Here is a 23146-nt window from a genome sequence, read left to right as displayed (position 1 = left end):
AAGGATTTGTATGTGTCAGGACTATAAGCCTTGGGGTTCTGAATATCCCTGCAGTGATTAAATATGCAGCTTGGGTCCAGAGCAGTAGGGAATAGGGAATGTGTAATATGTAGTACCGCATTTTTCCCAGCAGGAGAATGGATGCCTGTGTCATAAGTGAAGCGGTGAGGCATATGTTAATGTAGCTATGTACTATGGGTATGCATATAAATGAGTCAGAACACCAAAAGTATAGTGGTTACAGCATCCGGCCAATGTGAATGCAGTCCTGGTTCAACTACGACTACAGCACATATAATGTTAAAGTGTAATGAATGCGTCTGTGCTGTACAGACATTTAAATATGTAAAGGTGAACGTGTGTTTCACATATGTCCGTTAACCGGATTACAGATAATTTACTGGTACTGTCACAAGTAATAAAGCCCACGTAAGCACAAAGACTTAGTAAACATATGTAACCCACAATAAGGATATGCATGTGCGCCTGCGCGTAATCCTCAATAAGGAAATGCAAGTGCGCCTGTGCGTGTGTGATCCGCTCACAGCATAGTAAATGAATGCTGTTTCCTCCACGTTAGATATACATGGCTCAAACCTGTTAACCCCGTAAAGTATGAAACCGGACAAAGGCATGCAAACTACCAGTACAAATAAGGACAAGCCCCAGGTATGTGCCAGAACAAACATAGAAAGTGGATAGAATAACGGGTGTGTCAGTAGCATGGATTCTCTGAAGGGTATGCAGTCGTAACCTGAACTGCTTGCCAGTATTTCCCACCGTAAGTCTTAAATGAAATGCCACTACATTGCCAGATAGACATAAGTTTATGTAAAACACAATCAAGATAAAGAGGCAACCAGCTGTACACTCTCGACAATCTGTACAGCGGAAAGGTATGGTATGGATATAGATATATGTGTATACACATAATCCACAGACGTAAACCAAAGCAAATTATGAAATGAGGATTGTACATGTATATATGTATACACAACAAACATATGTCCCGTAGATATGACATATGTACATAAATAGGCCACGTTATAGCTAATATGGGTAGACAAACAGACATGCACGAAAGGTGAATAAACCGCTGCCTTCCAAACCATTGGCCAGAAAGTGACAGTCCAGCAAGTTCTACACTTTAAACATGCATATAGGTGCCCATTGCAGGACCCCAAAAATTGATCCATACTTAGTGTCAACCGACATTGTCGCAAAATAAGTGACCTCAGCAAATATGATATAGCTGTACATGCAACAGTAGCTGGTGCAAGGGTAATGACACATGTGTCGATAGAATGAATGACGTACGAACTGATATCCGGAGAGTGGGGAGTGCATATAAGTGTCTCCACACTTCAGTACCGCTCACATTAAACATGTGTAATGGGTACTGTGGAGGGTTGCCAGGTATGGGAATCATGGGTATGCAGAAATGGGCCTAGGTGTTGCTTGGCAGAGATTTCGTAGGCCCGCCCCATGGGAGTGATGTGGGTATAGCACACGCCTATATTCTCAATAATGGGGCAAACCATCCACTGGATATTGCGTAAACCATTTTGGGAATATGTAGGGCCCTATATCAGTGTCATGTAGGTGATTATCATGGATGGACATGCGTACGACCAAGATGGTAACCATAACTGGCAAACTGTCAGAATAAGACAGCTGCACTAAGGCATAGTACATGAAATACAAATAGGGACTATATTAGATATACCCCAGACAAAGTCAGAACGTTGATAGAATACTGGCATAGCCAGGAATACGAATGTTATGAGTGTTACTAATCATGTAATAGAAATGTCAGTCACTATTATCTAACTGCACAGTTCGTAATGCCTTGCCAGCAATTTACCAGAAAGGCACATTACTATGACAAATGTAACAAGGGCAAAGGTCAAAAATCAGGGCGTTTACCCATAATGTGTACAGGTTAGGGTATGAAGGTAACCTGTCCAAAATACATGTACAGAACTAGTGATACTAGGTGGACAGGTGAGAAGAAAGACATCAGGACAAATGAGAAAACATGTACAAGTCATACGCATGTACTCCGACAAATGTGAATGACAACGTATGCCCTGTGAATGTCAATGTGGAAGGTTAATAGACTCAAAAGAAATGTGTCCCTCAGGGTGTCATGCAGTGTCACCGTAACAATGTCCAGTCCCCATACTGCACGTGAGCTCTGCCACTGACGGAAAGTGCAAATACCGCGCATACATACGGTACATGATAGACTAATTAGTGTGGATAAGCAGCTGTTGGCCTGTGTGAGGAATACAACCCTCTGGGTGGGTGTGTCCTGCAATATAAATGTAATGGCATGTGGCCTGTGATGCCGCCCATACAGTGTGTGTATTGGTGTCAGAAAGTTGAGATCTTGTATCAGACACATACTCAACTGTACAGATTTACGAGAATGTGCAGAGTTCTGCCTCATATGTTTGGTGTGTTCCACGTAACATCAGTACCATTCTGGCACATTCCTGATAACTGAAGTCATGAAATAATGACAAACATGTGTGTTTAAGACACCAAATCCGTCAGAAAAGTCATACTAATGCAAAACCTATTATTGTGTCAACTATCTACGCTTGTAAGAGCAACATGTCAATACTGCCCCTATGTGTCCCACTATCAGATAAGGCTTTGTCCAGATGTTTGCTCTAGGAGGTGGAGTGGTATGATCAGAAACAGATACATGTGTGAGGAAACAGCATTATCGACTGCAAGATAACGCAGAAGGTATGAAATGCGATGCAGTAGGATCGCTCAGTACTGTCCGCAGGTATGTGCTGACATGTCAAATGACACAGCAGTCTACATGAAGTACCTATAGTGCTGTCACCTTTACAAATGATGATAGTGGGACATACCCACAGCCATGCACACAGCACAAATAGACATACACACAGCAAAACTAGGCCATGATACATGAAGCCTCCGGCGGTACGAAAGTACAGTGAGAGTACAGCAAGGATAGATGTCTGCCAAGATATACAGCAAACGCCTGTATGTGTAACACCCGCCATAACACGGACGCTGCATGGACAATGTTGGGATTTGCAACATACCCCATTGGTATGTGAAAGCTATGCAAATATGCGATACATGAAACAGTCAGCTGTCCATGCAAGAGCAGAGTTATGGGCAGAAAAAAAAAAAATATATATATATATATATATATATATATATATATATATAGAGAGAGAGAGAGAAAGATACAGACATACACACACAGACACACACACACACACATGGCAGGGTTGTGAGCAGAACATGAACGTAACCACTGTACCACACAACAGCATTACGCAGTGACAGAACGCAACCGTGAGTAGTAGGTCGGGGAAATCACACAGGCATACGCCTAGCCTGTAGACAGCGGCATCAAAGGCAAAGACGCCGCACAGATGTTATGGTGAGTGAATACTGTAAAAGCAATGTACTGTTGTCATGCAGCTGGAAACACACACACACACTTGGCAGGGCTGGTAATCGAACTTACACATAACTACCCTATTACAGCATGACGCATTTACAGAACACACTAAGATTACTAAACATAGCAGACCCACAGGCATTCTACTAGGTGCGTGTCAACATCTGCAAAGGCAAAGACGTCAGCAGGATATATCTGTGGTGAGCGCCTAAAAGCATAACCTGAGTCCCCAGGCGGACGGGAGCATGCACACACACACACACACACTTGGCAGGCCTGGGAATCGAATTTACACCTAACTACCCTATCACACTACAGCATGACGATTTACAGAACGCACTACTGAGATTACTAAACACAGCAGACCCACAGGCATTCTACTAGGTGTGTCAACATCCGCAAAGGCAAAGACGCCAGCAGGATATATCTGTGGTGCGGCGCCTAAAAGCATAACCTGAGCCCCAGGTGGACGGAGCATACACACACACACACACACACTTGGGAATTGAACTTACACCTAACTACCCTATCACACTACAGCATGACGATTACAGAACGCCATGAGATTACTAAACACAGCAGACACAAAGGCATTCTTCTAGGTGCGTGTCAACATCCAAAGGCAAAGACGCCAGCAGGATATATCTGTGGCGCGGCTGCCTAAAAGCATAACCTGAGTCCCCAGGCAGACGGGAGCATGCACACATACACACACACACTTGGCAGGCCTGAGAATCAAACTTACACCTAACTACCCTATCACACTACAGCATGACGCATTTACAGAACGCGCTACCGAGATTACTAAACACAGTAGACACACAGGCATTCTTCTAGGTGCGTGTCAACATCCGCAAAGGCAAAGACGTCAGCAGGATATATCTGTGGTGCGAAGCATCGAAAAGCATAACCTGAGTCCTCAGGCGGACGGGAGAATGCACACACACACACACACACACACACACACACACACACACTTGGCAGGCCTGGGAATCGAACTTACACCTAACTACCCTATCACACTACAGCATGACACATTTACAAAATGCGCTACTGAGATTACTGAACACAGCACTCCCAGAGGCATACTTCTAGGTGGGTGACATCATCCGCAAAGGCAAAGACGCCGATAGGGAATGTATGTGTTGTGAGGCATCTAAAAGCATTACTGTGTCCCCAGGCAGCTGGAAACACACACACACTCACACACTTGGCAGGATTGGGTGTTGAACATACACCTAACTACCTTATCACACTACAGCATTATGCATTTACAGAACGCCACCAGGATTACTAAACACAGCACCCCAGCACATACATAATATACACATTTATTTACTCATTTACACACATATATAAATATGTATATATATACTTTTTATTTTTTATTTATTATTATATACATATATTTATATACCTTTAACGATATATGTGGGTATACTTGTTTACATACACGTATTTATACTACAGGCTTATTTTTTATTTTATAAACAAATACATCACTTTTACAATTAATAAATATAATTACTACTTGTTTTTACATCTAGTTTTGAACAACTACTTTAAAAGTAGTCATATAGGCTTAGTTTTATCATTACTTTTATATCACTTATACTTGTTTACATATTTATATATTACTTTATAAGATATTGTTTTTAGATTTGTACTAAAAGATCAGTCCGACTAAGATAAACAACTGACTTAGCCAAACTGTATTATAGCAATTTTTATTATACTTAAAACTATTTTTTTATCTTTTGTTGGCTTTTTCTATATACAAGTGAGCATAGAGTTATGTGTTGAGAGTTGATCAAGATTTATTATAAATAAGTGGTTTTAGAAATTTAATTTAATTTCATCTATTTATATACATATATATAATTTCATCGTATATAAATACAGAACACTTCTTTATATACATTTCTTTATTGCTGCTGCAAGTTGTGTGCTTACATTTACTGCTTTAAAGCATTTTAAATTGCTAATTGATACTTAAGGATAATGACTTTAATGACGTGAATGTATAAATACGCAAATTAATTAAGGTGTTGAATGTCTGAAGAAGTCGCTCAAACATTGAGCGACGAAAAGCGCTTTACGTTTACTTGTAATAAACCTGTGTGTTTCAGTCTTCAGTGACGCGTTGGATCTTCTTTTAGTGGACGGGAGCATGCACACACACACACACACACACACACACACACACACACTTGGCAGGCCTGGGAATCAAACTTACACCTAACTACCCTATCACACTACAGCATGACGCATTTACAAAATGCGCTACTGAGATTACTGAACACAGCACTCCCAGAGGCATACTTCTCGGTGGGTGACATCATCCGCAAAGGCAAAGACGCCGATAGGGAATGTATGTGTTGTGAGGCATCTAAAAGCATTACTGTATCCCCAGGCAGCTGGAAACACACACACACTCACACACTTGGTAGGATTGGGTGTTGAACATACACCTAACTACCTTATCACACTACAGCATTATGCATTTACAGAACGCTACCAGGATTACTAAACACAGCACTCCCAGAGGCATACTTCTAGGTGGGTGACATCATCCGCAAAGGCAAAGGCGCCGATAGGGAATGTATGTGTTGTGAGGCATCTAAAAGAATTACTGTGTCCCCAGGCAGCTGGAAACACACGCACACTTGGCAGGGCCGGGAGTTGAACATACACCTAACTACCTTATCACACTAGAGCATTACGCATTTACAGAACGCACTACCGTGATTACTGAACACAGCACTCCCAGAGGCATACTTCTAGGTGGGTGACATCATCCGCAAAGACGCGGATAGGGAATGTATGTGTTGTGAGGCATCTAAAAGCATCACTGTGTCCCCAGGCAGCTGGAAACACACACACACACACACACACACACATACAGTTGGCAGGGCCGGGCGTTGAACATACACCTAACTACCTTATCACACTACAGCATTATGCATTTACAGAATGCGCTACCGAGATTACTGAACACAGCTCTCCCAGAGGCATACTTCTAGGTGGGTGACATCATCCGCAAAGGCAAAGACGCCGATAGGGAATGTATTTGTTGTGAGGCATCTAAAATCATTACTGTGTCCCCAGGCAGCTGGAAACACACACACACACACTTGGCAGGGCTGGGAGTTGAACATACACCTAACTACCTTATCACACTACAGCATTATGCATTTACAGAACGCACTACCGCTGACATTGAACACAGCACTCCCAGAGGCATACTTCTAGGTGGGTGACATCATCCGCAAAGACGCGGATAGGGAATGTATGTGTTGTGAGGCATCTAAAAGCATTACTGTGTCCCCAGGCAGCTGGAAACACACACACACACAGTTGGCAGGGCCGGGAGTTGAACATACACCTAACTACCTTATCACACTACAGCATTACGCATTTACAGAATGTGCTACCGAGATTACTGAACACAGCACTCCCAGAGGCATACTTCTAGGTGGGTGACATCATCCACAAAGGCAAAGACGCCGATAGGGAATGTATTTGTTGTGAGGCATCTAAAAGCATTACTGTGTCCCCAGGCAGCTGGAAACACACACACACACACTTGGCAGGGCTGGGAGTTGAACATACACCTAACTACCTTATCACACTACAGCATTACGCATTTACAGAACGCGCTACCAAGATTACTGAACACAGCACTCCCAGAGGCATACTTCTAGGTGGGTGACATCATCCGCAAAGGCAAAGACACCAATAGGGAATGTATGTGTTGTGAGGCATCTAAAAGCATTACTGCGTCCCCAGGCAGCTGGAAACACACATACACACTTGGCAGGGCCGGGAGTTGAACATACACCTAACTACCTTATCACACTACAGCATTACGCATTTACAGAACGCGCTACCGAGATTACTGAACACAGCCCTCCCAGAGGCATACTTCTAGGTGGGTGACATCATCCGCAAAGGCAAAGATGCTGATAGGGAATGTTTAGAGAGTGAGCAGTCTGAAAGCATATTACTGTCCCAAGGTAGACGTAGACAAACACACGGCAGTGCTGTCATCGGGGCAACTAAATATCTATGGAGCACTACAACACTAAATAGATACGGGATGCGCCACAGACAGTATACCCTTCGAGACAGCAACCAGTGTGTTCAATGTAGGCATCCATCGTGACATTGAAAACGGACATCTGTTGCCTGGATGACCACCATGGCTATACAGGATGTCAATGGCCATCCCCACACGCTTAGTATCACACGTCTGTTTGGAATGTACTGTGTGTCCATCTACACAATGGCGTACTGGGCATGCTCACACACTTAGCAGTTGCAAAGGGCTGTCTTGCATGCACACGGATTCTAATCACGGAAAGGCGGAGTTTGGAATGTACTGTGTGTCCATCTACACAATGGCGTACTGGGCATGCTCACACACTTAGCAGTTGCAAAGGGCCATCTTGCATGCACACGGAGTCTAATCACGGAAGGGCGCAGTGTGGAATGTACTGTGTGTCCATCTACACAACGGCGTACTGGGCATGCTCACACACTTAGCAGTTGCAAAGGGCCATCTTGCATGCACATGGAGTCTAATCCGCAGGTGCAGTGTGGAATGCTGTGTGTCCCATCTACACAACTGCGTGCATGGACTGTACTGTGTGTCCATCTACACAACAGCATACTGGGCATGCTCACACATAAAAGCTGTTGCGCCGGCCTTGCAGGCAGATGGAGTGTAAACATGGAAGGTCTCAGATTGGACTGTACAGTGTGTCCATCTACACAACTGTGTACATGGACTGTACTGTGTGTCCATCTACACAACAGAATACTGGGCATGCTCACACACTTAGCTGTTGCAAAGGCTGTCATGCATGCAGATGGAGTGTACACACAGAAAGGCACAGTACAGAAGGGCACAGTGAGGTATAACTGTCCTCACGCACAGGGCGGTCACACACGCAGTGACCTGTACACACACAGCTGCCATTACAGCTGTCACAGGTGCAGGTCACACACGTACACACTGCAGTGTACACTGTAGCTGTCAAGTCAGCACCATGTCGGTGCAGCACTACACAGCCTTACAGTACCACAACACCATGTGACACATGACCACTGGACTGTACAGAGGTGTACACCAGCTGTGCAAAGTACACATGTACCAACAGGGATCCAACAGGTGTTATGCATTGCAATGATACCAGTATACATGAACAGGTCGGCTCAAGACATACCACGGCCCTTACACAGCTGTGACACCTGGCTGTTGCTGTACACCAATGAACACATGTCTGGATATGTCATACATGTGATTGTGTGGATGTGTGCATGGACTGCACACACAACACATACATACATAGCCTTTGATGTACCTCATGCATAACAGTGGCCTAATCGATGCTACACACGCGAATGGAAGGTGGGCCCATGTCTGTTGAATGCTCATACTACAGGGGGTAGCAATGTTGACCGGGACACATACCCTTGTACTGATCGCCTGTGACACCCGTGATATCATACCACAGTCCATGTGTTATGTATGTCAACACACATGTCCAACAATAGCAATGCATACAAACATGGCAACAGGAGACACATGTGACATCTGTACTGTGCATGCAGCAACCATGCCTGTGCAGTGGCCGATGTCTGTAACATAGTTGCACCTACCTACGACATGCAGTCGCAATGCAGACCAATCATTGACACCTGTATACGGTGACATACAAACAGCACGTATGGAGGGATGTGTGTACATAACGTGGTGAACCACCTGTGTAGATGTATGTGTGCAGGGGGTGGCTCACAGTTGTGTCACACACCATCCTATCATGCCATGTGCTAACAGTACGCTATGTCGCTGTTACGTGACGGTGCTGACATAATGCATACACAGCGGTCAGGTGTCACCAACTATATGTCACATGGCACCTGTAACATCTACAACCTCCCATGTGCATATAGCAGCACATTTGCCAGATATAGCGTTGGTACACATAATGCAATCAATACCGCTGCATGTCTATCAAATGTGTCATCATATGGCAGGTGTATCATTCCCAGCACTGCCATGTGTGTCCGAATGTGTGACCAGAGATGCCACATATCGCGGGGAATATGTCCCAGTTGTTACACATCCCTGTACACCGTTGTAGAGATCTGTACATACGTCAGTGTGGGAAGCATGACGTCGGCCGGTGTGGTGCATCACACATGTCGGCTGTCCGTATACACATGTGTGGTCACCACAGTGTGTGTGTGTCTGTATGTATGTCTGGTGCTTGGTGTGAGGGTGTATGCCAATATACGGTGAGAAATGATCACTAACCCCACGTGGTGACTAACCCATAATGGTGATGCAGTGCACTACCCTGTTGATGCCATAGGTCCCAGCCATACTGGCTACCTGTGCATGTTCCTTCTCTGTGACACGTCATGTGGGTGCATAGTACTGAGAGGGTGATGACCACATAGGCAAGGGTCCCCACCTGCACACTATGGGGTGTTTGTTATAGTGGTGTACACCCCGTGAATGTGGCCATGTTCCCGTACTGTTACAGGGTCCTACTGCTGCACAGTGTGGCCTCCAGCTACCAAGTGACACCTCACATCATCATTGGCCAGACCGCTGTGTACAACACCTGCACCATGTCACCATACCTATAATGTGTCTTGCTATGTATGTCACGTCTCTGTCCAGTGTAGCCTGTGGCACTGACCACATGCGTCAGGTGCAGTATATGTGCGGACATCTGTGTCATGTTGGTGTTTCCAACAGTCAGGTTGAGGGTACATGTAGCATGCTGATATTGCCAGACGTGCCTGTGAGTAATCCACAGTTATACGTGGGGGACTGCAAACACTGCTACCTGTAGGCACATGCAAGTACACCATAGGAGGGAACCAGGTATCACAACCAACATGGTGCTACAGATGTAACCGAGACACATACCGTGAACACATCACAATGCATGCTGCACCTGCACTACATGGTATGACCGATGCATGTCGACAGTACACAACCTATGTCACATACACATCTGTCAGTATTCACACACAACCACTGCAACATACACATCCCTCACTATGCATACACAGGTAATATTACATACACCTCTCACTATGCTGTTCACTCTGTGCATCAGAATATTTGTGCATAACCCTGCACCGATGGTGTGGATGACAGGGATGTGGCACAGGCTTCATCATATGCACAGGGTGATATGTTTGCCAGGGGCATAGGCTGCACCAATGGATAACATCATGTGTGTGTGTAAGGGCCGGTGAGTTGATTGGACATGTCTGTTCAGAATGCATGTGGATGTTGTGGAGCCCTACAGTTGTGTTTGCTGTGTGCGTGTATGTGTGTACACAGTTCTGCCATTTGTGAGGCCTACACAGGGTATAATTGACAGCCCCAGATTGTACAGAGCAGGTTGTATAGCTCACTGTGTCCGTCCACGGCCACGTGACCTGTGCCTGCCTGGGGTTGCACGGGCACTACCAGGTGGAGGTACAAAGTGGCTGCTGTCTGACGACACATGTCCGCTGGAACCGTGTCCCCGCTGAGAACGTCCAGGGCCACGTCCACGTGGCCTGCTGTGTCCTGGTGTTGACAGCGCAGCACCAGCTGCACTGCTACTGCTACCAGCACTATGGGAGTGGGCATGTGAGGTGGCACACTCACGTCGACCTACACTAGGTGGTGTTGCTGGCCTACGTCCACGTGGCCTACGCCTCACTCCTACCAGATGTTCCAGCACAGACAGCTCCCGCTCGCGGATTGCCATGCCTCGGTCAAATATTCCGACCATTTCACCTAATTGCCTATCCAGAACATCAGCAATCTGCTGTTGAGCATTTGCCAATGCCTGGATGTTGTCATTTAGGGTATGGATAGCAGCCCTCTGCAGCCTCTGCCCTTCTCTGTTCTGCCATTCAGCACGTGCCTGTGCCGCCATTACAGTCTGGAACATGCGTCTGGTGATACCAGCTGCTGCGCTCTGTCCTGCAGGTGCATGTCTGCCAGAGGTCCTCCTGCGAGCAGCACCGGCCACATGCCTGTGTGGCACATCTGCAGTCATTACACTGACCCCATGGTGTGTAGACACACCCTCTGTAGCCACCACATGTTCCTGTTCCACGCTAACAGACGCTGACTGTCCTTCCTCTATGGCCACTGGTGATGAGGTATTTGTTGGCAGCAAAACTGTGTGCGGGAAAGAGGGGGACATAGCTGGGATGGTAACCATTGGCACAGATTCAGCCCCTGACAACCCTGCCTGTACCTCATGCATATGTTCATCACCGCTAGTATCTGTGGGGACACTAACATCAGATGGACCGCAGGAGGGTAACGCACCTACATCACCTGTGAATGCAAAGAAATACTGTAAAGTACAATAGACACAGACACACACACACACACACACACACACACACACACACACACACACACACACACACACACAAACACAGACACACACACACACACACACACACACACACACACACAGACACACACACACACACACACACACACACACACACACACACACACACACACACACACACACACACACAGACACACACACAAACACAGACACACACAAACACAGACACACACACACACACACACACACACACACACACACACACACACACACACACACACCATGCATGTGATTTGTCAGATGGCATGCAGCATGCCTGCGATACGGCAGAGGGCATGCAGCTCAGACATTAATAGTGTTAGTAAGCATACCTCCCTGGGGTGCACACTACAGCAAGCAGGTGTCATATCGGTAGCCATGCAGTTCACACAATCATGGTAGTATGCATGCATCCCCGTGATACACCATGTGGCCCAGAACAGAATAACAGTACACATGGCTGACGTGACTTTGACATGTAATCTGCTGACATGTGCATTAACATGCATACATGTCTGACACAATGGTGTCCTGACACATGTACAGCATCATAATGGGCTTCACATTGCAGTGTTGTGTGTATGCCCTACAGATAGAATGCATGTTTAGCAAATGTGCATGAGCATGGGAGGGTAGTGTGAGCCGTCTACATTGCTATACAGTGTGAAGTACAGACACTGTGCCATTGCATGGCATCATGAGGCATCTATGTTGCTGTAGAATGCATAATATGTACACATTGCATAGCCATAACTGCAACACAGTCGTGATGTTCAACAGATCGTATATGGTAGACTTCAGTGACACCTCCAGTAGCTGTGCACAGGCTTTTAGGTTGTCCAGTGTACCATATCAACTGTATAATCGGTCAACTAAGGCTATAATTGGACCATGTGTGGACAATGTGCAACAGGGTGTATACACATCCCATGTACTGTGTGGCTACATGTCTCTGGCCATCCCCCAAGGCCACGTGTGCACATGTGATGGCCATCTATCTCACATGTCTGTGTTGTCCCATATGACATACACCCATAGATGTCAGATATGTCACAATCCACAGGGCTATGCAGACAATGGGTTGTATGTTTGGTATGTGGGGTATAGGTCATGCGATAGTGTGACAATATTGCAGACAGAACACTACATGTCTGGGACATGTCAGGTGGCACATCACAATGTGTGCACCCAATGCAGGGGCATATGACACAATGGTGACACCTGCGGGCTGCCCATATCACAGCTCACTGTGTGGTACTGTGTGCGTACCACACATGTTGTTCCAATGCATACTACATATGCCTCCATTGTAGAACACCTCCACCGTTGTATGCACAGCTGACCACACATGTCGCAATGACAAGTACTGTGGTTTCAAGTCGGTGTATCATTTTGTTTGTATATATTGCACATGGGTAGCCTGTGTGTATGATGGGTGATGCGACCTGCATATCGTGACTGGAACAAACATCAGGTGTGCAAGTGTTAACTGGCCACATGGCAAATAGATCTACACTGTAACATGCCTGATACTGATGACAGTCTCACCTGCAACGGACTCATGTCTGTGTGGCACGCCAGAGGTACCTGTATAGGGGTGACACACGAGTATGAACATTATCCATGACTGTATGACAGCCACAGGTTGCACTGTGCATGTGAACACATTCACCTGTGTAATAGCATATAGTATGCAGCATGTGTGTCCACATACCTTGCATATGTTGTTACTTTACATAATGTACAGTGACACATGCAACTACATGGGATATAATAGCCATATGTGCAGTACTGACTTACCAGGCAATGCCAGGCTCATTGGTTGGGAGACACCCACCTCCACAATGGCAGCTAGTGTTTCTGGATGCTGTTCCCTGGGTGTCCCCAGACTGGCCAGTAGCTCCTCGGTGTGTGTGAGTGGGGGCTGGGTTGGTGGCACACCACCTGTTCCACCTTGTTCCCTGATGATTGCAGTGGCACGCTGTTTTGTATGTCGTATCAAGTCCATGCAGTGTCTGTGCACCTGCTGGTAGGTGCGGTTATGGCCACCCACATCGTTCACCCTCCTGCGTAGATCCTGCCACAGGTCATCCCACTGCTGGGCATGCTGTGGCACATGGCTGAACAACAAGTCATAGTTGTCATGGAGCTGTGGGATGAGGACATCATCCTCCTGGCGGCTGTATGCTGGGAGGTGTGTACGGGGCATTATCTGTAAGACATAATGATGGTGACAGGTCACAGTTTCAGAGATGTACAGAGATACTGCTGCACATACATTTCTATGACATCTACTACATCTGCACAGTTATCTTTGCAAAGCATCATGACACTGACACGACTGACGTGTTTGTGTGACACACGTCACACCCATTATGCATTGGATATCATCACTATATATGTGTGTCACCTCATTACAGTGTTCATACTCCATGTAAATGCTGTCTTGCTGTGGGCATGTCTATTTGCCTGCACTTGTGTTCTTACCTATCTGAACATGCCTGGATGTGTCCACGGTAATGCTGTTGACCAGGATGCTGTGTATATGTCACATATCAACACAGACACAGCCGTAATGGACTTGAGCTGTGACAATGCACACATATGCATGGACACCTGTACATGCATGTGTGTTGCCATATACATCTACACAGCACTGTACAACTGTTCAACATCCTGCCACGGATCGCCTGTATTGCACATGTGATAGACATGGGACAATGGCTAGTCAGATGACATTTGCAGGGATGGTTATCAACCATAGCATGTGCGGGCATGGTTTCCAAGCTGTAACAGACAACCATTATGCCACCGCAAGGTGCATCAGTGCCACATTACTGATCCAGTCAGTTGATAGTACATCTACCATGCGGCCATCACACCATGTATGACTGGGATGACATGTGCAGCTATGATGGACAGGGTTGCATGGTATGGCGGGAGTATGTCACATATATGACACAGGGATCTGTCCAGCCTGTGACAATCCTAGTATTAGGACGGTGGCTGTCCATGACATATGTCTTATAGATCAGGTTATGGACATGTAGCATGTCCATCATCATGGTGTAGCAAATGTCTTTCTGCAAGGTAGACAGCATGCTGCATAGTGGAGTTGAGGATTGTGAAGGCTGGTATCGCACATCCATGCATAGCCATTACCCCTTAAAGGTGATATGTGATCCAATATTGGTCACCACATTGCTGTATATGCCTGTCCAGTGATCTCCGTGGTCATGGATGGCACCCTGACATGACATGGGTACCTCATATGACTACCTAAGGGGCCTGGAGATGTCACCAAGTCGGGGGGTGCACTGCACAGCACCATCCCTTACACAGTGTCCATAATGTTGACCACAGCCTAGGTAGTAGTTTATGGGTACAGGGATGTTCACCTAGCGGTGACAATGCTGGTATCATCCATCAGACTGTGCACATATGTCACACACCTCACCCACACAGCCCATTCTGTATGTTGTTCACAACACTGACACAGCTATACTGATAGGTCATGACCATTCACAGCCTTACATACACAGATGCCTAACATTTGTCTGTGTGGTATGGGCTACAATGAGGGTGGGGTACAACACATTAACCCTGTTCTACTGTAGCTGACACTGGTGTGATGTGCACATGTCACTCTTGCACCTTTTGTAGTTGTGAGTCTGTCAACAGGCCACTGGTGGAACACTCCTGTGACATACAAAGGTATTTGTAATCAAATATCCATGCTGTCTTGTACATCTGTACTGCTAACATCTACAGTGATAATGGTTTATGGACATGCACACCATACTCAGCAGGGTTATAGTGCAGTGCCACCCAAAATGACTGTCATCACCACTTGTGGGTTGATATTATCCAACACCCTATCTGTATTGTATGGTCATGCTAGGCACTTGTTCAGAACTTGTGAGCATGTCATGAGCTACTGATTACTATAGCACCCATTCCACACCATTTCCCACAGGTACACTGGCTGTCCTACACTTCCCAGCTTGCTTATGGTACAACAGCTGTTGTACACACGTAACGCACATAACGCACATATCCTGTTGGACATGGTTGTATATACAGGCATGTCCAACTATCACGTACCAGTGCTACTGCCTGTCTATATGAGGGATATGTCGTACATGTGGCAATAGAGCAATTATCTCATGTACACATTCAATGCTCACCTCCCAAAATACGACACTGCAGCCTGTGGGGGATGCACTTCTGCAGCCGTGCTGGGGGCATAGCTCTCAAGTGTACCTCATTACGAGGAACGTACCTCATTTGGGGTTCTAAAAGGTGCATGTTCCTCAAGGTTCCACATTGAAAGGGTCTGTCATACATTCATTGTTGGAAATTGTTTACCTGCTAGCCATGGCTAAATAGATGGGAATCATATTAATCATTAGAATATCTGTTTTATACATAAAACCAGCCTATTTTAGCCATCATATGCCCTTCCTAGTTGAAGCTGTTAGTAAGCCAGTTGTAAGTGTTCCACGTTTTGCCCATTTGTCACACAGTATGAGGGCTAATGTTCCTAATTTTGGGGACAGGAGGTTGACAGCTATGGCTGGGGGTAATGCTGTCACCAACCCTGACTGCACCTGACAGTCATTTGGGGATGTGTAACATTCGCAACACACCCCACGCATCACATAGTCTCACATGATCTACACCACTGGCCACACCTACAAGGACAACTTGTGCAGTACGCCTCCATACTCAGTGTAGGCACCAGAGGTAGCCCCCATCATGGAAGACAACATCACCAGCTTATAGCCCACAGACTCATGTGTGCCCATCACATACAGCCAATAGGGAGTTATAACATTCACAACACACCAGTCATAGGTGACTCTGTAGGGAGTCACACTGCAGTTCCACACAGCAGACTACACAGGGTGATAGTCGCTTACATCTTGCTGTCGGGTAACTGCTTCTGCAACATAACCTATGCACCCATGCCACACCTCACCAGGTACAATGTGACTGTCATTCTCCATGTTAGTGTGACTGCCCTGTGATGCCACTTCACAGACTACGTGTGCAGGGACATGCAATAGCTCACCAGTCTTATAGCCCTGAGGGTGTGGGCCAGGCCCTGGGGAGCATTTTGCATTCATCCGGACATGATACCACTGTACAATGACCGACTGTGTCACTTCAACAGTTGCCTATGCTCCTATTGTCACTCCACAGACATCTGGTATCTGTCCGCTTTGACTGACCTGGTCAAACACAATGCTGTGGCACAGGTGACTTGCACCTGTCAGCCCTGGGAGTACAGCTCACATGTAAGGCTCTTGCTGCTTCTATACTGCCTGTCTTGCACAATTTCCAATAACTGTCACCGGCAGAACGGGAACTGGCAAGCACGACATGGGGTCATGTGACACAATGCTTGCATCTTCCTCTGTGCAGGCAAGGCACACCTTATAATGCACCACTCAAACATCTCTGCAGTGACTGGGACCTGCCTCTAGGCTCTGCAGAGCACACCTGCAATGACAGGTTATAGACGGACCATACCTTTCAGGCACATACCTGGACCGGCACACCCACAGCTGAGGGGTTCCCATATCCCACTATGTTGTGCACACATCCTGGCTAGTTACTTAGCACAATGCATCAGAGGTGCTCCATGTGCAAGTAACTGTGTCCGGGACCGCTATACACATTGTAACAAGCTACAGAGTCAACATCATACCCCACGGTTAACATACCTTATTTGTTGGTATATTGGACAGTGGGCCTCAGACAGCTACTACTGATGTGTGACTGACACTACCCCACACTTAACTGGGATAGCCACTCATGTACCGACACATCCATGAGTCATAACCTCCGCTCTGCTGGATCAACCCATACACACCACCTCCAAGACCTACATTAACCTTGACATGAACACTACCACCATGTGACTGGTGTTACACACCTGGGGTTATCCCCTCATTGTTGGATTCCGAACATATGCTAATCAACCTTGTTAGCCACATCCCGGCACCACACCCATCACAGCATACACAGTACATGAGTACTACAACACTTACTACAGACGTCTGCTGACAGCGGTTGTTAATGTCATGACACCCGTGCAGATGGACAATGCACATATAAATGCTGACACATACCACAGTGCACTTCATTAGCATGTACACAACTGCATGGATCATGCTATTCCACACAGAGCCATGATGGTACACACCAGATAACAGACGCCACTCTGGTGGTCATGTTCCATGGACATATGATGTACAACAACAGGTGTAGGCTGTTGCACAGTGGTGTACATTCCCATGGGTGGGGTGGCTCACTGGTCAGCCATGGTAGGGCCACAGGGTCCCTCATCACATACTCCGAGACTAGCTACGTAAACATGACTGTGACACATTCCGGGGAGTACCACCAGGCATTATGGTGGTATGTCAGTAGTCGATGGCAACACCCACATCTGCTGTCACAGACAAAAGTCACTCTGGAACATTACAGACCCAGGTGATGTTGGCAACATGCTGGAGGATGGATTCAATGCTAACATTACACCCTCTCACTCACTACAGGGCCACAATCCATACAGGAACATTGTGGTGTCCTTGTGGTCACACCTACACAGTACTGACCTGCACTCTATATGTCCTGGGACACTGGCCCCATGTCACCTTCCAACGTCCCAGGCTGTGATGTTCACCAACCTCTGAATGACATGTCTCCCCACTAGGCCAACATATTCAGTAATAGCCTTGTTTCAGACATTGTAGCCCCTGAATGGCACACAACAGCATTTATCACACTACACACAGGTGGCACCACAATGCACGAGTGAGACTATAGTCCTACACACCTGACTGGACTGTTCTGCATGGCTATGGGGCACATCATCAAGGACGTCATTCACAGAGACATTGTTGGTCTCCCGTCCTTTGCTGCCACCCGGGTTGGGCTTGTTAGGGCCAGAGCATGGCCCCTACACATGGTGGACTCCTTTCATACAGTTACCAGGGCAGTTGCTGATGGTACGGGAGTCCACACATCCTACATTGTCCTCTCATTGCCTTTCAGCACCATTCTCCATTCTGGTATTGACAACATACACATCCACCTGCACATCGTACCCTATGTCTCAGGATGTTATGCAATGTGGCTCATGGACAGGACACACACAGTGAGGCCAGCATACCATAGTACCTACTACATGTCAGGTACATTTGGCATACCACAGTCCTCAGTCATAGGGCCCCTCATGTTCAGTATATGCTTCCCTGCAGTACAGGCTAGCACAGGGGACTTTCCCTGCCTAGCTTTCAAATCCCTGCATACAAAGCACCATGATTGCTCCACCAGCTGATACTGACTCCATCCATATGGGTGTCGCTGTGACAGATACATAATATGACTATCATGGCATCAAGCTGCATGACACAAGGTGCATGAACATCACCTTTGCATTACACCATTCACCCTTTGACTATCACATGGATGGTAGTCCCCTACATACATATCACATTGTACATGTTTGCAGTACACACATTTGTCGCACCCACTCCTGTGGGTAACGTATTGCCACTGTGGAGTGGATATCCTTCTACGTGGCCACACCTATCTGTACTGGGTGTGTAGCTGGTACATAGGCACCCATTGTACCTCTGAACTCAAGACATCTACACACATTCAAAGGTACACCACCCCATTTAGGGTGTACCTTACACAACAGCTACAGCTTTACATACCACAACATTAACATGCCATGACATTTACTGTGCTCTGACAGTTTAAGTATGCGGCTGCACTACGGACACCACATCTGTACACATTTGCATACTACATACTCAGGGGTGACCTCTGCTGATCAGACAGGGCCCATGACCACAACATTATTAATGGATATACTCCTCATACGCGACATAAGCAGAGGCCACTGTGAGCAACATGCTCATGGGTATGTGCACACACGCCACAATGAGTGGGATGTGCTTGTGGGTTACATTCCCAAACCGGACACTCACCATGCTTTGGAACATAAGTCCTATGTACATCACGCAGGGACACTCAGTAGCACTGTTCATGTGATACCTCCCTTGGTGGTTGGGAGACACATGTAGGCCTGGAATCACTGCAGTGGCTGTACTGTGCAGAGGTGCAGGTGACACATGGCTCTGCTGTTCACAGGACACTACCCTAGAGAGGTGCCACTAGTGTTAACACTGTAGTTGTGCTTACACATGGACTTGCCAGACTGCATAGTACCCCACTATGCACCTGTGAAGCTATTACATGTCCTTTGTGCATGGTTACTTGGTAGCCCTTCCATTTAGATTAGCTATCATGCTATTACAATGTCCTATGCCTACAAGCCATATGTATCCTGTTATTGTACATGCTAATAGACGATACCTGTGGTATGCATGATATGCCTGTTATGCTGTGTAGAATATCTGTCATATCTACCTATAATACTATACATTACACATATTTCACATAGTATCCCATAATGCAAAGCATACTTGCACAGCGGAACCACCTTAGATATGTCATTAATGTTATATGCCCATACACATGCGTGCTGTGACAGTATATCAACATATACTATCCCCTGCTATGGCACGTCCTTGTTGGACATACCCTACCACTGACGGCGGGTTGTATGGAATTGTTCTGTTTAACGCCCTCATGTAGCATCCCTTGTGGTATCTGTGCTGTGTACCTTGTGTCCCACTGCTGGACGCACAGTTTCTACAAGCGTTAGTATGCTCAGCAAGACATCACTACATAAATACCTTTCCCCACTTTATGCATTGCGGACATGTTTAATTAATGCAAACCAGGCTATACATACAGTAAAACTAATTAATACAGATCATGCTATACATAACCTTACATATCGGGCATTCTACATACCTTGTTATCGTTACGGCATTTCGTTTCTATCTCTCTCACAGTGTTTCAACTGGTATTCGGTATGAGCATACGGTTTGAATGTCTGGCAAGTCATCCTTATATACGTCGATACCTGTAACATGTGGATTCATCCCGCCAGTTGGTGTTCCTGAGCGACTAATTACTTGCATATCAGCTGTGCAGCTACTCCATTCGCCAATTACGTGGCAACAGTGGGGTATAATTTAATTCTCCACTTGGGCATTGCCTATTTGCCCTACCTTCGGGGAGACGGCCTGTATTGTGTTTTGTTATGTGTAATTGCAACTGCTAAGCATGGAGACAAGTATACTTTGGATTCATGTCCCCCGTGGATTGTGTGTGACAGGTAGAGTATTTGGTTCAACATGTGGGTGTACTTGTCATCCCAACGTCTGATAACGGAGTATTGCAAATGAAACCAGTAACATGGCTGTTTGTTCCATTATACAACGCCTGCAATTTTGCATGATGCCTTTAATTGTGTCTCTCACATGGTATGTTGAGGGTTCTGCAGATGTTATTGACTGACTGGATGTTTGTGCTGCTATTACAGTCTGTATTGCTTTAGTTTCTAGTGTGGGGGATGTCGGTGGGTGCACGTAGTATATACAGGTTTGTGGGTCTTGCATTTCTACATAATCCGTATATATGTGTGTGGGCTCCGTCCCTAATTAGAGAGCTAACAGTTAGTAGACTTATGTTACGGGATTGTACTTTGGGCCATTGTTAATTGGTTTCTATATCGTCTGCAGGTAAGCTTGCTACTTGTATACCTCCGTAATTGCAGCGATATATCAAGGGATATGTGTAAGTGACAGCTATCCCTTGTATTTCTGTCCCAGATATTTGCAGTCATTGTGGTTGTGTTGGTAAAAGAGCCTGTTTGCCATGGGTTGCCACCTTTACATATGGTCATTGTTGGACACTTGCAGGACACACAGCAGTGTTTACGGCCAACACGTAGCCATGGTCAGTACACAGGTTAACACATACTTTTATCCTCAATACATACCTATTGTTGTGTGACTTTGTCTACTTATCATATTGCATGTAACATTTACATTTCTTACATACAGGCATAACTATTAAATACGACTATTACATTATATATGGGACATATTTATGTCCTACCATCTCGGACATTTGCCCTTTGTACTGTTTTATGTCAGGACACCCCTGCCCAGGGTGGGGATGTCCCTCCTACTGTGGGACAGGTAGTAACCGTATGCCTATGACTAGCTATACCCACACCTACCGTACTGATCTGCCTCTGACTTGGCACTAACAAACACATGTTGTGGACACACACACACATTACAGTCACACGGAGATGCACACGGCACCCTCAACGCACACTTAGACTACGGCACTCACAAACACAGTTGAACACAGTACCTACGTGGACCACAACACCGGCAGCAGTGACTAAATGTCCCTTCATATCATCATACTATTACTCGCAGCTGTACTGTTCCGGTACTGTGTTCTATCGGTCTTTCAGCCTCGTGGTTACGTATGTCGGTATGTTACACATTCCATGTTTGGCGGTATCCTATTTATTTGTACCTCCAAGGTGTTATGAATGTCGTTGAACTATCTATTATATTTGCAGATATCGCTGAATCCATCTATATCACCATATATCACTCTATTGCCCTTTCTATCTGTATTATATATATGCATATGTGTACATCTATATATATATATATATATATATATATATATATATATATATATATATATCTGGCGGGGAACGTGACAGGCACACAGCACCACCATATGCTGTAAGGCTCATGTACTGCTCAGGTGTTGGCATTCCGTGTTCCACTAGCTGTTGTGTTTACAATGTTTGAGGGCTGCCTATGTAGGAGTCACACATTGGGCCACCTATACATTACAATTTACAGGTGGTCATGTTTGTGTGTCATCCATTTTACTGTGTGTGCAGGTGGAGAGGTGTCAGTCCGTAGGGGCCTACATTGTCAGAGTATGTGTTATACGTTCCCTCTTTCCCAAGGCGTAGGCATATTGGGCATGCCTCCATCTGCCTACTGGGGCTGGCACAGTGTGTTCATGGTCTGAATCCCTCTGTGCCTGTAATGGCCTTGGCAATTGCGATGGGCTATGAGGGCCTTCACCATTTTGTCCCTGCTGCAGCTGCTTCCGCAGGATCATATTATGTAGCATGGCACATACTATGACGATGTGGGCACACATGCCTGGAGAGTACTGCAAGGCTCCACCAGATGTATCCAAGCACTGGAACCGTGATTTCAGCATCCCGAACACATGCTCTATGATGATTCTGGTTTGTGCGTGTGCCTCATTATGGCGTTCTTGCATG

This window comes from Protopterus annectens, chromosome 2.part0 (assembly GCF_019279795.1).
Source record: "Protopterus annectens isolate FY-2018-M chromosome 2.part0, PAN1.0, whole genome shotgun sequence".
Taxonomy (NCBI): Eukaryota; Metazoa; Chordata; order Ceratodontiformes; family Protopteridae; genus Protopterus; species Protopterus annectens.
The sequence above is the reverse complement of the archived record's forward strand: the minus strand, read 5'-3'. Positions refer to the sequence as shown.